A 13390-nucleotide genomic window follows, 5' to 3' on the forward strand; every position below is an offset into this window, starting at 1 on the left:
CCCTAGCACCTAGAACACTGCCTGACACATGATGAGTGTTCAGTAAAAAATGTGCTAAAAGAATGAGCTACCAATTAGACACCCACAAGTAAAAACCACATCTACCACTTTTCACTGCGAGATGTATGTCCGGTATTCAGATTAGAGTCTGCCCTCATGTTCCCACAGCAGCCTGTGCCTCTTGCAAATTACACTGCGTCCCTCGACCTCGGTCCCCAGGATTGTATGCGCAGTGCCATGTCTGGCAGCGTTGCAGTTTCTTACTAAATATTGGTTGACTGAATGCATAATGCCTTAAAAATTTCTGTACTGCTTTCATTTATTTACTTTTAAATATATAATCTTTATGATAGATTTTTCCCATTACCACTTAGTCCCCTGACACTGCCCTCCTCCCAGCATTTAGTGTCATCGGTTGACAGTCCCATGAAGTTGGCTGATAGTATCGTCCCGGTTTTACAATTGAGGAACAGAGGTTAGAGGAAATACGTTAGTTGTCCCAGAAAGCCTTGGGTCATCAGTAGCAGAACTGGGACCCTAACTTCTATATGTGCTAATTTCTCCATCTTTGTTCTTTCCAGAATAGTCTTAAAACATTAAATAAGCATGAATTTCCACTCTCTGCCCTCCAGTTGAAATTCTCTTTACTTGAGAGCATGACAGGGGAGGTTACTATGCGAAACCTTTTCTAAATTGCCATGCCTTCATCATCAGCCACAAAGTTGCTGGGTGTCACATTGGGTTATTCATTAATAGAATCTTTTCTGCTGCCTGTGATGGGTACCTGTGACAGGTACCTGTGACAGATTCTTTGGGGGGTTAGGGGAGCCTAGCCCTCATTATTTCATAGAATTTATACTCTCCTCTCCCAAACATTTTAAAGTATAAGTATGTTGATATTGTGAATCTAAGTTCTTAAAACCATATTTCCAAAGCTGTAAGAAGAATGTTCTTCAATATATTCTTGCCTGGTCCCCCTGGTCATTTCGAGATAGGAATTTCATAAGTGTTGAATTGGCTTGGCTGGTATTTCTGGAATCGGTCCCTTTGAGGGAGAAACTTTCCCTGTGGTATTAGAGTAGAATAAATAACATGCTGGCCAAACTTTGAAGATTTTGACACAGTGGTAACACATTTTCCCAAAGGCATTCACTGAAGCTAAAAACCAAACAACTCACAGCCAAGGTTCTAAGTAAGAAGGGATTTCAAAATCTGTGTATCTGATCTAACTCTAATTCCTGTGCATTCTCTCTCAGGAAAGAGAATTTGGTGACTTCAGTACGACTGTACGCAGTTTGATTAGTAGGTCGGACTTCGTTCCCCCAGAGCCCTAGATGTCAACTTACTGCCATTACCTTGCCAGTGACTTTAAAGGGGTACTCGACAGTGCTCACCACAGAGCTTAAATTTCATGGTGAAGGAGCAGCAAGAGTCCAGTCCCTTGTGCCCGCCGTGCATGTTCACCCTTAGATTAGAACCGAGGTGTAGATGGGAATAAACTAACAGTATAGTCTTTGCTCCAGGATGCAACCATGGAAAGGTGCAGGTGGGGCAAAAGTAGGTTTACAGTTGTTCTTACGGAAAATAATATAATAATACAAGAATAAACTCTGTTTCACGTACTTTCAACTGTAAAACCTACTTTTGCCCCGTCCCGTGTGGTGGGGACGCAAGGAGCAGTTTGGGGTGGAAAAAACACGTTTTCTTTTCTGGTCTGGTGCCTGACTTCTCAGAGGAGGCGGGACACGGCCATTGTGTTTGTTCTGACTCCCACAAAGCGAGATCACATCATCCTCAGTGCGGCTGTTTTTATTAGCAGCTTCACAGTTCATGCCTTTGTTGCCCTGCTGCTCAGTGGGCAAGGGTGACGAGAGACGTGAGCTCAATAAAGGCCTTTCAGGGAGCGGCTCTGAGTTTGTCATTGCCATCTGTCCTCTTCTCTCCCCTTCTTTGCAGGCTATTCACATTTTGTGACTCTTAGATTTCTGAGTGGTGTGGTGTGGACACGAGGTAGATGCTAAGAAAGAACTGGAGGTGAGCAATATTTCAAATGAATAATTTAGAAGAAAAGAGAAAAGACCTGCTTATTCTCAAAATCACATCAGACATAAGATATGAGGCATTTGGGTTATTTTATTTTAGTTCTTAGTGACTCTTGTTTTCTTAACTTTTGAAATCACCCATGTCTCTCCTCTAAGACTTGAGTCCTATTGGAAAGAAGATGCCACACATCACTTATTTCCAACACTGGGGTGGGCGTGCACCTTACCTACCTCTATCGGGCAGATGGGTGCAAGTGTAATTTCATCTTGATGAAAATCTTTTGTCCTGCTTTGAGCAGTGGGAACGTGCTGTTATCACTAGAGCGAGTACTGGGACCAGAGCGCTTTCCCCGGATAGGCCGTTTCTGTTTGGGACACCTGCTGCCCGAGCACACTGCACCCATTGTTCCTCCCACCGAACGTGCTCTGCGTAGTCTTTTTCAGCCTGCAATTGAGTCTTGGCTTTTTTCCTGCATGCATTTCACTTTTGGTGGAGCAAATTTCTGTCTTGTTCTTCTGGTTTTGCTGATATGAATTGGTAACATGTACGGGTGGTTCATACAAACTTGTTTTCAAAGAGTGAGTGAGACGTGGTGGAAAGAGCACTTGGTCAAAAAGCGGGGGCAGGTGATCTGGACCCTCATCTCTGCCGTGCTGGCTGTGTGGCCTCGGGAAAGACACTTGGCCTTTCTGGGCAGCAGTGTCCTTTGTAAACTGACAGGGTTGGGCTTCTCGGAGTGCTGCATTGCCAAGTCCCGGAGTGTTAGGATTCTACCACTGTGTTTTGTGTTTTCTGAGATGCTGAGAGTATCATCAGAATGGGTGTGGCGGTGCTCACCGAGGGCCCTGCTTCTGTGGAATTATAACACTAGGAGGTGCTGTTTTTGGATGCATTAGTTAGGGAAACAGCCACGGTCTTTTTGTTTTTTTTGTTGCAAGTTTGCAGAATAGCAAATAAAACTTCCTTATTTCTGGGAAAGTGCTGTTGATAGCCCTGGAAGTGTTATGGGCACCTGCGTTTTGAACTTCTAAATTAAGAATTACTGAGTTTAGTAAACAAGACAATGTATCTGCCCTTATTGTTGGATAAGGGGAAGCCTACAGATCAGGCTCCTCTAGTGTCACAGCCCAGCTCTGATTTGCGTTCCCACAGTATTTAATAAAACCTTATTTAAAGTATTCTAATTCTGTAAGGAATACACATTAATTATAGAAAATTTGGGAAACACAAAGGAAAGATAAATATCTTCTAATCCCATGACCCAGAAATAGCTCATATTCAAACTGTGGTGCCTTTAGATTATACACACTCGGTTTGTAGAACAAAATTGGGATCAAACCATACATATAAAAATTGACATCTTGCTTTTTACTTGCCGTGTTCTTTTTGAACTTGTTTTTGGGACTAAAGTTTCAAGTGAAGGTAGAGATTAATGTAATATTATGCTTGGCACACTGGTGGCAGGGTCTGCTTTGACTTACAGAAATAGAATTATGGACCCAGTATCTGAAAATAACATTTGTCCTATTCCTTCTGTAATAGGCTTTCAAATGAACATGTATAGATGTTATCATAACTCTTACAATAATTAACAAATGAAGACTTCCTAATCTACTAGTTGTTCACTAATTGCTTTTATAAGATTCCCTCGTTTTAGAGTTCTGCACCGGAATTGCTTGCTGCAACATACATCATTTTAACACTGTTTTTCTGGATGCCCTGAGTCCTTAGGCGGAAGCAGGGTAGCTAGTGTGGGCCAGGCCCCAGGCTTGGCATGAAGTTGGGGAGTTAAAAGATTTTTTTTTTTGCTTGAATATATTTTACATTTGATAACATTTATGATTCACATATTGAATATTGCTTTCATATATCATTTTCCTTGATTAGAAAATGAAAGATAATTAGTTTTTCCTTTGGATTATTTAGCGTCTGAAATTTCCTATTCCACCATTCATTCTACATTGAAAATACATTCTGAATCCTGAGCCACGCTGGAATTTTTTTACGACCTTTCCCTCATGTGTCTTTTAGTGGTGCCTTTTGATGTCTTAAAATGTTTTTATATTTGACTGAGATTAAATCTGGGTTTCATTTTACTTTTTTTAAAAAAACATATTGAGCAAGTTAATTTTCTGTTCAAGTTCCTAAGGGGAATGATTCCAGCCCTCTGTGTCCCAAGAATTCTGACTGAGCCTTGCCAGAACATTCCTGTGGTTTTCCACGGGGCAGATCAATGTGTTCGTGAAATTTTAGTTGTAGCTTGTGTTTTCTGTGGTTAATTAAAACATCTGGCTTTTAAATTTTCCACAAACAGAGCACAATCGTTTGACGGAGCCTTTTCAATAATGATTAAACGTTTTAATCCTTCCTGCACAATAGCCCATGCTTGTCTTTAGGGCACCATGTAAGTAAGCTGTTGTCTGAGCTCATTAAGGATTTGAAACATTTAAGAGATGTTTGGGGTTATCCTGCCAAACATATATGAAAGAGAGAGAGAGAGAGAGAGAGAACGAGAACCACACAGAGAGAATTCGTGAATCTGCTTCCTTCTAACGGCTTCTGGCCTTTGCCCCTCCAGGTTGGCGCTGCCTGGGTGAGCTGCTGCGGCCCGGAGCCAAGCATGCTGTGGTCGGATCTGCCCAGCTGTGGAACAGAAACATTTGCTGGATGGAAAATCCATAAAAGAAAGCTGCTGTGAAAGCCTGAGACAGACCATAACTTAAGCAAAATCAGGTTGGTATAAGATAAGAGAGGCTGGACTGAGTGGCTGGCGTCAGGCAGGGAGGGAAAAGTTGTTTTGTTCATTCCATGAAGTGTTTTTGAGACAGCCTGAAATAATCATTCCAGTTATTTGAGAGATTCCTAGCATCAGATAAATGGCAGATGCTGTACCCTGATACATGTCTGTGGGTAGGGTATTGCTGTCTCCCTTTTCCTTCTCCTCTGCCCACCCTCTCTCCCCCTCTTCTTCCAGAGGAGCGAGGGAGAGCTCAAACACAAATATGTGAGAGGCCACAACCAGAGGCCGCCCCAACAGCCTCAGTGGCCCTGGCCTTATTTTGGAGAGCAAACAGAGTCCCTTGGAAAGCTGGGCCAGCACCAGCACTTTCAGAGACTGGCCCGCATTTGGGATTTCACACTGAAGGGTGGATCATGGGGACCTGCCATGTTGGGGGGTGGTCTGTCTGTGCTCCTTGAGTTTGTTTGATAAGATTTCACTTTTATCTCCCCCCAAACAAAGCTGGCAACACATTTGGTTTCAGCAGTGCGCTTTTGGCATTAAGATGCTCACATAGGACAAAGGAGAAGAAATGTCCTGAAAGTAACAGGAATGGAAATAAGCACAAAATAGCGGACCAGGCATCACAACCTCACATGCGGCAATCAGGTGGAAAAGAATTGATTTTGAGAAAGTACATTGTATCATAGGGACTGCAAACACTTTCTGTTGGACATTCAGTGGGAAACTGGGCATTAGACATAATAAGCAGTTAATAAATACTCACTAGAAGGATTCGAGTCAGCAGTCTTGGAAACCTGTGAAGTACTGAATGTCTGTGGACTTTGTCTGCCCAGCATCCTTTTCCTCCGTCTTCAGCAAATTACCTTGATTTTCCCTGGGCAGTCTCCCTGGCTTTGTGTGCAGCCTGTGTGGTTAGAGGAGGTGACCCCGCTGCCTCGGTTATGGGTGTGTGACATAAGCCTAGCTAAGTCAGGGTCACAAGGAGCAGTTTATGGAGGAGCCCTAGTTTCCCTGAAACTGTTGCAAAGACATTTTTTCTTTTTGTGGGTTTGTGGAGCTGGAACTGCTGGTTACTCTCTTTGCTACGACTTAGGGAAAGCCTTTCTGAGACTAAAGTCAGCTCAGGAAATCAGAGCAGGTGCTGGAGGAAACGCAATGGGGAGTGAAGGGGAGACACGCACACCACAAGCGACTTATGGTGCTGGATGTTGCAGCACCTAAAGCCGGCAACTCCATTTTCATTTTCCTACAGGTTAGCTAGTTAGAGTTAGGTGTCCATCACTCACATCGGCAAACATTCTGACTGGCGATGCCTTTTAGGATGAGGCCTCGGCATGAAGTGACTGTGCCAGTCCCTGTACTCGGGCTCACAGAGAGAGGGTACACTAGATTGGTAATTGGCTAGCTGACAGTGAAAAACGTATCACTGGAGGTCGGAACTAAGTTCTGTGGGAGCAGAAGAGATGGAATTATGAATCCTGCTGGGTGGTGGAGAGACTAGCAGAGAGAGCTATTTAATAAAAGAGAAATAGGATTTAGTCTTCAAGAACATTCTAAAAAGTATATTTAATTCAATTACTTCCTTTTTGAATCTGAAAGAAAGGGAGGCTCTCCAGAGCCTATTGTTAAAATAAATTGCAGATAAGGAAGATAATTTCAGAGTTTGCTAGTAGTAGAATCTTGCTGTTTACTGTAAACACAATTGTTTGGGGACAGCCAAATGAGAGGTTATCAGAGAGCTGTCCAGAGTTTATTTTAATACCGCAGGGTAACGGATACTGCTCGTACAAAAGCCTCAATTGGCTTTCTATTCTAAGCAGAATTCCAATTATGTCGCGAATTTTAAAGATTTATTTCCTCTTCTTAGTGGTTTATTTATTATTTTATTTTTTATAATTGGCATGGTTTGCTTGTTAAAAAAATTCTTAGACTTTATTTTGAGGAGGGCAGTTTTAGTTTACAGAAAAATTGAGCAGGAAGTACAGAGTTCCTACCCCTCCTTCAGGTTTTCCTGTTTTTAACATCTTGCATTGTAAAAATTAATGAGCCAATATTAATACCTGTGATTAATTGAAGCCCATAGTCTACATGAGATTTACTCTTTGTCTTGTATATTTTATGAATTTTGACAAGTAATTAATGATGTATATGAGTCTATTTGGTTGGCCCAAAATTTTTGTTTTTGGGGGGTTTTTTTTTTGTGTGCTGGCTCTAGTAGTCCTTAGTTGTCTTTAACTTCATTTGAAACAATTTGTATTGTGACAGCTGACATATCAGTGTGCTTTAAAAACAAACTTACCAAAATTGGTGAATTTTTGTGCTGCCATTTTAATATTTAAGATGGAAGAAGCTATGTAACACTTTTGGTGTATTATGTTTTATTTTTTTCAAGAAAGGTAAAAGCACAACTGAAATGCATGAAAGATTTGTACACTGTGTGGAGGAGGTGCTGTGGCTGATCGAACATGCCCGAAGTGGTGTGTGAAGTTTCTCGGTACTACTGACATTTTGGCCAAATAACTCTGCTGTGGGGCCGTCTTATGCATTGGAAGATGTTTAGCAGCACCCCGGCCTCTACTGATTAGAGGCCAATAGCAGGAGATAGTAGACATATTCAAAGTATCCAAATCAATGAAGTTATTGGTGAAAATGGAAAATGTCTTTTATTTTATGGAAAAAACTAAATGGACTTTTTGGCCAACCCAATACTTTAATAGCATCACACACAATACTTTCACTGTCCTGAAAATGCCCTGTTCTAACTAATCATTCGTTTCTCTCTCCCCCTGAATTCCTGGCAACTACTGATCTTTTTACTGTCTCTGTGGTTTTCCAGAATGTCATATAGTTGGAATCATACAGTATACAACCTTTTCAGATTGGCTTCTTTTCACTTTGCAGTAGGAACTTGAGGTTCCTCTGTGTCTTTTCCTGGCTTGATAGTTATTTTTTATTTTTTATTTTTATGACAATTCTACCATTTTCATGTATTACAGTTTATCCCTTTACCTACTGAAGGGCATCTTGGTGGCTTTCAAATTTTGGCAGTTATGAATGAAGCCACTGTGAATATTCCTGTGCAAGTTTTGTGTAGTCCTAAGTTTTCCACTCTTTTGGGTAAATACCAAGGAACCTGATTGCTGGATTGTATCATAAGAGTATGTTTAGTTTTGTAAGAAACTGCCAACTGTTTTCCAAAGTGTCTGCACCATTTTGCACTTGCACTAGCAATGAGTGAGAGTTCCTATTTCTCCACACCTTCCTCAGCATTTGGTGTTGTCAGTGTTTTCTATGTTATCCGTTCTAAAAAAGTGTCTAGTGGTGTCTCATCGTTCTTTTTATTTGCAGTTCCCGAATGCTGTGTGATGTTGAATATCTTCGTATGCTGTTTGCCATCTGTATATCTTCCTTGGTGAGGTGTCTGTTCACATCTTCTGCCCATTTTTTTTAAATTGGATTGTTCATTTTTTTATTGTTGAGTTTTAAGAATTCTTTGTATTTTGGATATCAGTCCTTTATCAAATAAGTATTTTGCAAATATTTTCTCGCAGTTCTGTGGCTTGTCTTTCTATTCTCTCGACAGTTTCTTTCTCATAGAAGAAAATTTTAATTAAAAAACTTTCTAATGAAGTCCAGCTTGTCAGTGAGTTCTCTCATGGATGGTGGTTTTGTCTCTAAAACATCATTGCCAGCTCAAGGCCATCTAGGTTTCTCCTATGTTACCTTCTTGGAGTTTTATAGCTTTACATTTTACTTTTAGGTTTATGATCTATTTTGAGTTAATATTTGTGAAAGGTTTAAAGTTTTTGCTTACATTTTTTTTTCCTATGTGGATATCCAGTTATTCCAGCACCATTTATTGAAATTACTTCCCTTTCTTACCTGAATGGCCTTTGCTCCTTTGACTGTGTATGTGTTGGTCTATTTCTGGGTTCTCTGTTCTGTTCCATTGACCTGTTTTTCTCTATTTTCACCAATACCACACTGTCTTGATTATTGTAGCTTATAGGAAATCTTCCAGTCAGGTAATGTTAGTCCTCTGACCTTGTTATTTTCCTTCAATATCGTATTGACTGTTCTGGGCTTTTTGCTTCTCCATGTAAACTTTTGAATCAGTTTATCAATAGCTACAAAATAACTTGCTGGGATTTTGATTGGGATTGTGTTGAGTCTATAGATAAAGTTGGGAAGAACTGACATCTTGTCAATATTAAGTCTTCCTATTCATATACATAGAATAACTATTTCTTTAGATCTTCTTTGATTACTTCATCAGTTTTGTAGTTTTCCACATGTGAATCTTGTATATATTTTGTTCGATTTATATCTAACTATTTCATTGATTTGGGTGCTAATGTAAATTGTACTGTGTTTTTAATTTCAAATACCAATTGTTTGTTGCTGGTATATAAGAAAGCAAGTAACTTTTTTGTATTATTTTTTTATCCTGAAAACTTGCTATAAATGCTTATTAGTTTCAGGAGGGGTTTTTTTGTTGATTCTTTGGGATTTTCTACATAGATAATCATATTATCTGTGAACAAAGACAGTTTTATTTCCTCCTTCCCAATATGTATGCCTTTCATTTTCTTGCCTTGTCTCACTAGCTAGGACTTCCGATGTGATGTTCAGTGGGAGTGATGAGAGGTGACATCAGTTCCTTGTCCTTGATCTTGGTGGGAAAGCATCTAGTTTCTCACCATCAAGTCTAACGATAGCTGTAGGTTTTTTGTATATTTTTAAAAATTAGGTTGAGAAGGTCTCCTACATTGCTGGTTTGCTGAGTTTTTGTCATGAGTGGATATTGGATTTTTATCAGATGCTTTTTCTACATTATTGATATGATCACATGGGTTTTTTTAGCTTATTGATAGGATGGATTATATTTATTGATTTTTGAAGTTGAATCAGCCTTTTGATAAGGTTTGTATTGAATCTCTACATCGATTTGAGGAGTATTTTCATCTTAGCCAATACTGAGTTCTGCTCCATGAACATGGGGTGTGTTTCCATTGATTCAAGTCTTCTTTAATTTCTTTCAACAGTGTTTTGTTTGTTTGTTTGTTTTTAGGGAACAAAATTTAACTTCTTGTTAACATTTATTCCTAACCATTTTCTCTTTTTTTGATGCCTTTATAAATAGAATCATTTTTAAAATTAATTAATTAATTTTTTTAGAGAGAGGGGAAGGGAGGGGGAATGAGAGGGAGAGAAACATTAGTGTGTGGTTGCCTCTCGCGTGCCCCCCACTGGGGACCTGGCCCGCAACCCAGGCATGTGCCCTCACTGGGAATCCAACTGGTGACCCTTTGGTTCACAGGTTGGCACTCAATCCACTGAGCCACACCAGCCACAGCCAAATAGAATCATTTCTTAAATTTTATTTTCAGAGTATTCATTCCTAGTGTATAGAAATACATTGACATTTGTATATTGCTCCTGTTTTCTTCTTCTTTGTTGTTTGTTTATCAGTGTTGATAAACAGTTTTTTATTGTGATTGTGGCTTCCTTAGCATTTTTTACATACCAGATTATATCTCCCATGACTAAAGATATTCCTATTTTTTGTGCAATCTGGCTGTTATTATTTTTTACACTGATGTAAAAACTTCATGGCGATATGAGAAATACGAAGTAATGTGCTTTGGAGTTTTTAAATGAAGTCACCTCATTGTGTTGCTTTTGGAAAAGGACAAAAAGTGGTAGTTATGAAATTAATCTCCTCATAATTAAGCTAGGTATTCCATCAGTGAATTTCTTAGCCACTCCTCCATCTTCTGTAGGGAAATGCCTATTAAAATGCTTTGCGTATTTTTATTTTAGGTTATTTGTCTTACTGGATATATGGATTTGCACATATTTTCTCCCAGTCTCTGGCTTGTTATTTTTACTTTCTTAATGGTGTCTTTTAAGGCTCAAAGTTTTTAATCGTAGTAAAGTTCAGTATATAATTTTTTTTGTCCCAAAGCTCATGACTTTTTTGTTTCTAAATGCTCTTTGGCTAACCAGAGGTCACAAAGATTTTCTCCAATGTTTTTTTCTAGAACATTTGTTTTTTTATCCCTTACATTTCGTTCTGTGATTCATTTTGGATTAAGTTTTGTATGTGATATAAAGTTCAGGTATTCGTGTACTTTCAATTCCATTCTCTTCTTTTTTGCATTTGGATATCCAGTTGTCCCAAAACCATTTGCTGAAAAGACTATCTGTTACTTGTTGTCTTACTTTGGTACCTTTGTTGCTAATTAATTGACTATAAATATAAGGGTTTATTTCTGGACTCGCAGTTCTCCTTATGCCAATTGCACACTTTACTTAGGTTTCTGCAATGGAGTTTTTCTATGAAAAAGTGTTTTCAAGAAGTGAGATTAAGCTACAATATGTTTCTTTCTATTTTGGCTACTTCTCTCCCTTCCCGTTTGAGTCACTCTGTTAAAGTACACTAGTGTCTGGTTGTTTCTCTGTGGATGTCTGTGGGGACCTGAAATGGCAGAAGAGAATGCAAATCAATCTAGATGCATTTTCTAAACCACTAATACATTACTTTAAATCAGAAATACTTTCTGATTTCACTTTTACGTTTCTTCTAAAAAACAGAATAAGTAGATGAACAAAACATAAACAAACTCATGGTTGCCAGAGGGGCGGGCAGCTGGGGGATGGGCACAAAGGGGAAGGGAGTAGGAAGTGCAGATTGGCCATCACCAACTGGCCGTCTTGGGGACGCAGAGTCCGGCACAGGGGACACAGTCAGTGTCATGATGACCGTGTGTGGCGCCCGTGGGTGCATGACTTACCAGGGTGACCACTTAATAAGATATATAAAGATATACTGCATACTTGACACTAAGATAATACTGAATATCAACTATAATTGAAAAATTAGAAATTTTTTTAAAGTACTTTTTTTTTCATAAAAGTGGTAAGCGTTTTTATGCTCACTGTCCATTTGAATAAAACAGATTTAATTAACAACGTTTTATTTCTTTTTAATCATTGCCAATAACTACTGACTGAAGGAGTTACAAGTTTGGTATATTATTTCAAGAATATCAAGAATTTTCATTAATGGTTATATGAATTGGGTCTTTTATACAGAAAAAGCTGCATTTCACAAGACTTATTTTATTAAATGGAAAGTTGTGAATTAAAATGTCTTGGGTTTTGGGAACATAGTATGGTTTTATGTTTTATGAAAATTGGACAGTTTTCATAATATAATTAAAATGCTGGCTGTATGTTTATACTTACCTTTGCTATTTTTGTCTTTGAATTAGTATGGTTCTCAATAGACTACTGTAATGACACGAACATAATTATATGGGAAATGTGAAAGCTAAATTTACGTCTCTTCTTTCCTTATAACTATAAAAATTGTGAATGCAAAAGGTGGGAAAGGAATTAAAAAAAGTCAGTGCTTTAATAGAGCAGTTTTTAACTGGTGTGCCACAAGAATTTTTATAGCATGCAGTTCCTGACTGTTTAGTCAGGGGCACTGACCTCTTTTCCCCTACATTGTCAAATAAAAAATGACAACAGCCAACACAACAATAGCTATCCAGTGTAAATGAATCAAAATTATACCTATTTTTTTTCTGATCAGCCAAAAATACATGTTTTGGCGTGCTGCAGAATTTTAGTAATTATGTGTGCCATGGGATACGAAAGGTTGAAAATTGCTGCTCTATTGGGATGTTTGGACTCAAGTTGGCCATTTTCTTTTAATTTGTTTCCTGGTAAAGTTATAATTTTGTTGGGGGACTGATTTTTATTTTTATTGTGAAAAATATATAAATTGGGGTGTTGGTGAAATTCAGAGACATTTCCTTTCTCTGGCAGATAACTAAAAGCTGTTTTCCACTCCTGGGCTTTAATTGGACATTAAAATCACAGTATTAGATTTAAAACATGTTTTCTGCAGTTCCATTAGTAGGTCAAGCCGTGCCTCCCAGTTCCCGGAGGGCTCAGTTCTCCGAGATGGCTTATCTGCTTCCTGCTCTTTCTTTGTAATCTTCTCGTTTCAGCCTGGGTTAGACCAGCTTGATGGGACCTGACATGCCTGTTACCTGGCCCCTGTTGTTTTCTTGGCAGTCCTTTGGCTGATTTATCTGTTCTTGGCTGATAGTATCACTTCATAAAAATGCATCCACAGAGCAACTGTGGAGTTATTCTTTTTATTGTTCATTTAAAAGAAAAAGCCATAGATAACTTTTCATTTAGATCTTTAGGACCCTGGAAGTAGGTATCACTAATCTTTTAACCCAGTCGCTCCTACACATCTTTTCTTTCTCTTTGGTGCCCTTTACAAAATCTTTGTGACCTATTCCCAGAATGATGAATGGCCCTATTCGGAATGTAGTACAGTGTTCTGGGAGGATTTGCTGTTGCGGGTCTTGCTTTTCTTAGGGAGCTGAAACAAAATATGGCTGCGTGATCGTGACTTTTTCACTGCCCTTTACTTTGAGTCAAGTGTTGCGCTTTGAGCCGCAGAGGTTTGGGTTGTGGTACAGTTACATTTGTGAAGGCTCCAGCCTATTTCTCATCATTTGGTTGTAGGTGAAGAAAAGTCACATCAACTTAGTCATACTCAGGGAGCCAATGCAA

General features: G+C 39.0%; 1 protein-coding gene across 17 annotated transcripts in view; it reads left to right on the forward strand.

Moving 5' to 3' along the window:
- APBB2 (amyloid beta precursor protein binding family B member 2) overlaps positions 1–13390 on the forward strand; it is a 317140-nt gene that overhangs the window by 51953 nt on the left and 251797 nt on the right. For 16 of the 17 annotated variants that reach the window (XM_053922824.2, XM_053922818.2, XM_053922817.2 and 13 more), the window contains exon 2: positions 4622–4776. The gene's annotated coding sequence lies outside the window, so the exon portion shown is untranslated. Of the gene's footprint in view, positions 1–4621; positions 4777–8134; positions 8199–13390 lie in introns of all 17 variants that reach the window. The other variant, XM_053922819.2, reaches the window with a different exon arrangement.

Source organism: Desmodus rotundus, chromosome 4 (genome assembly GCF_022682495.2).
Source record: "Desmodus rotundus isolate HL8 chromosome 4, HLdesRot8A.1, whole genome shotgun sequence".
NCBI classification, from domain to species: domain Eukaryota; kingdom Metazoa; phylum Chordata; class Mammalia; order Chiroptera; family Phyllostomidae; genus Desmodus; species Desmodus rotundus.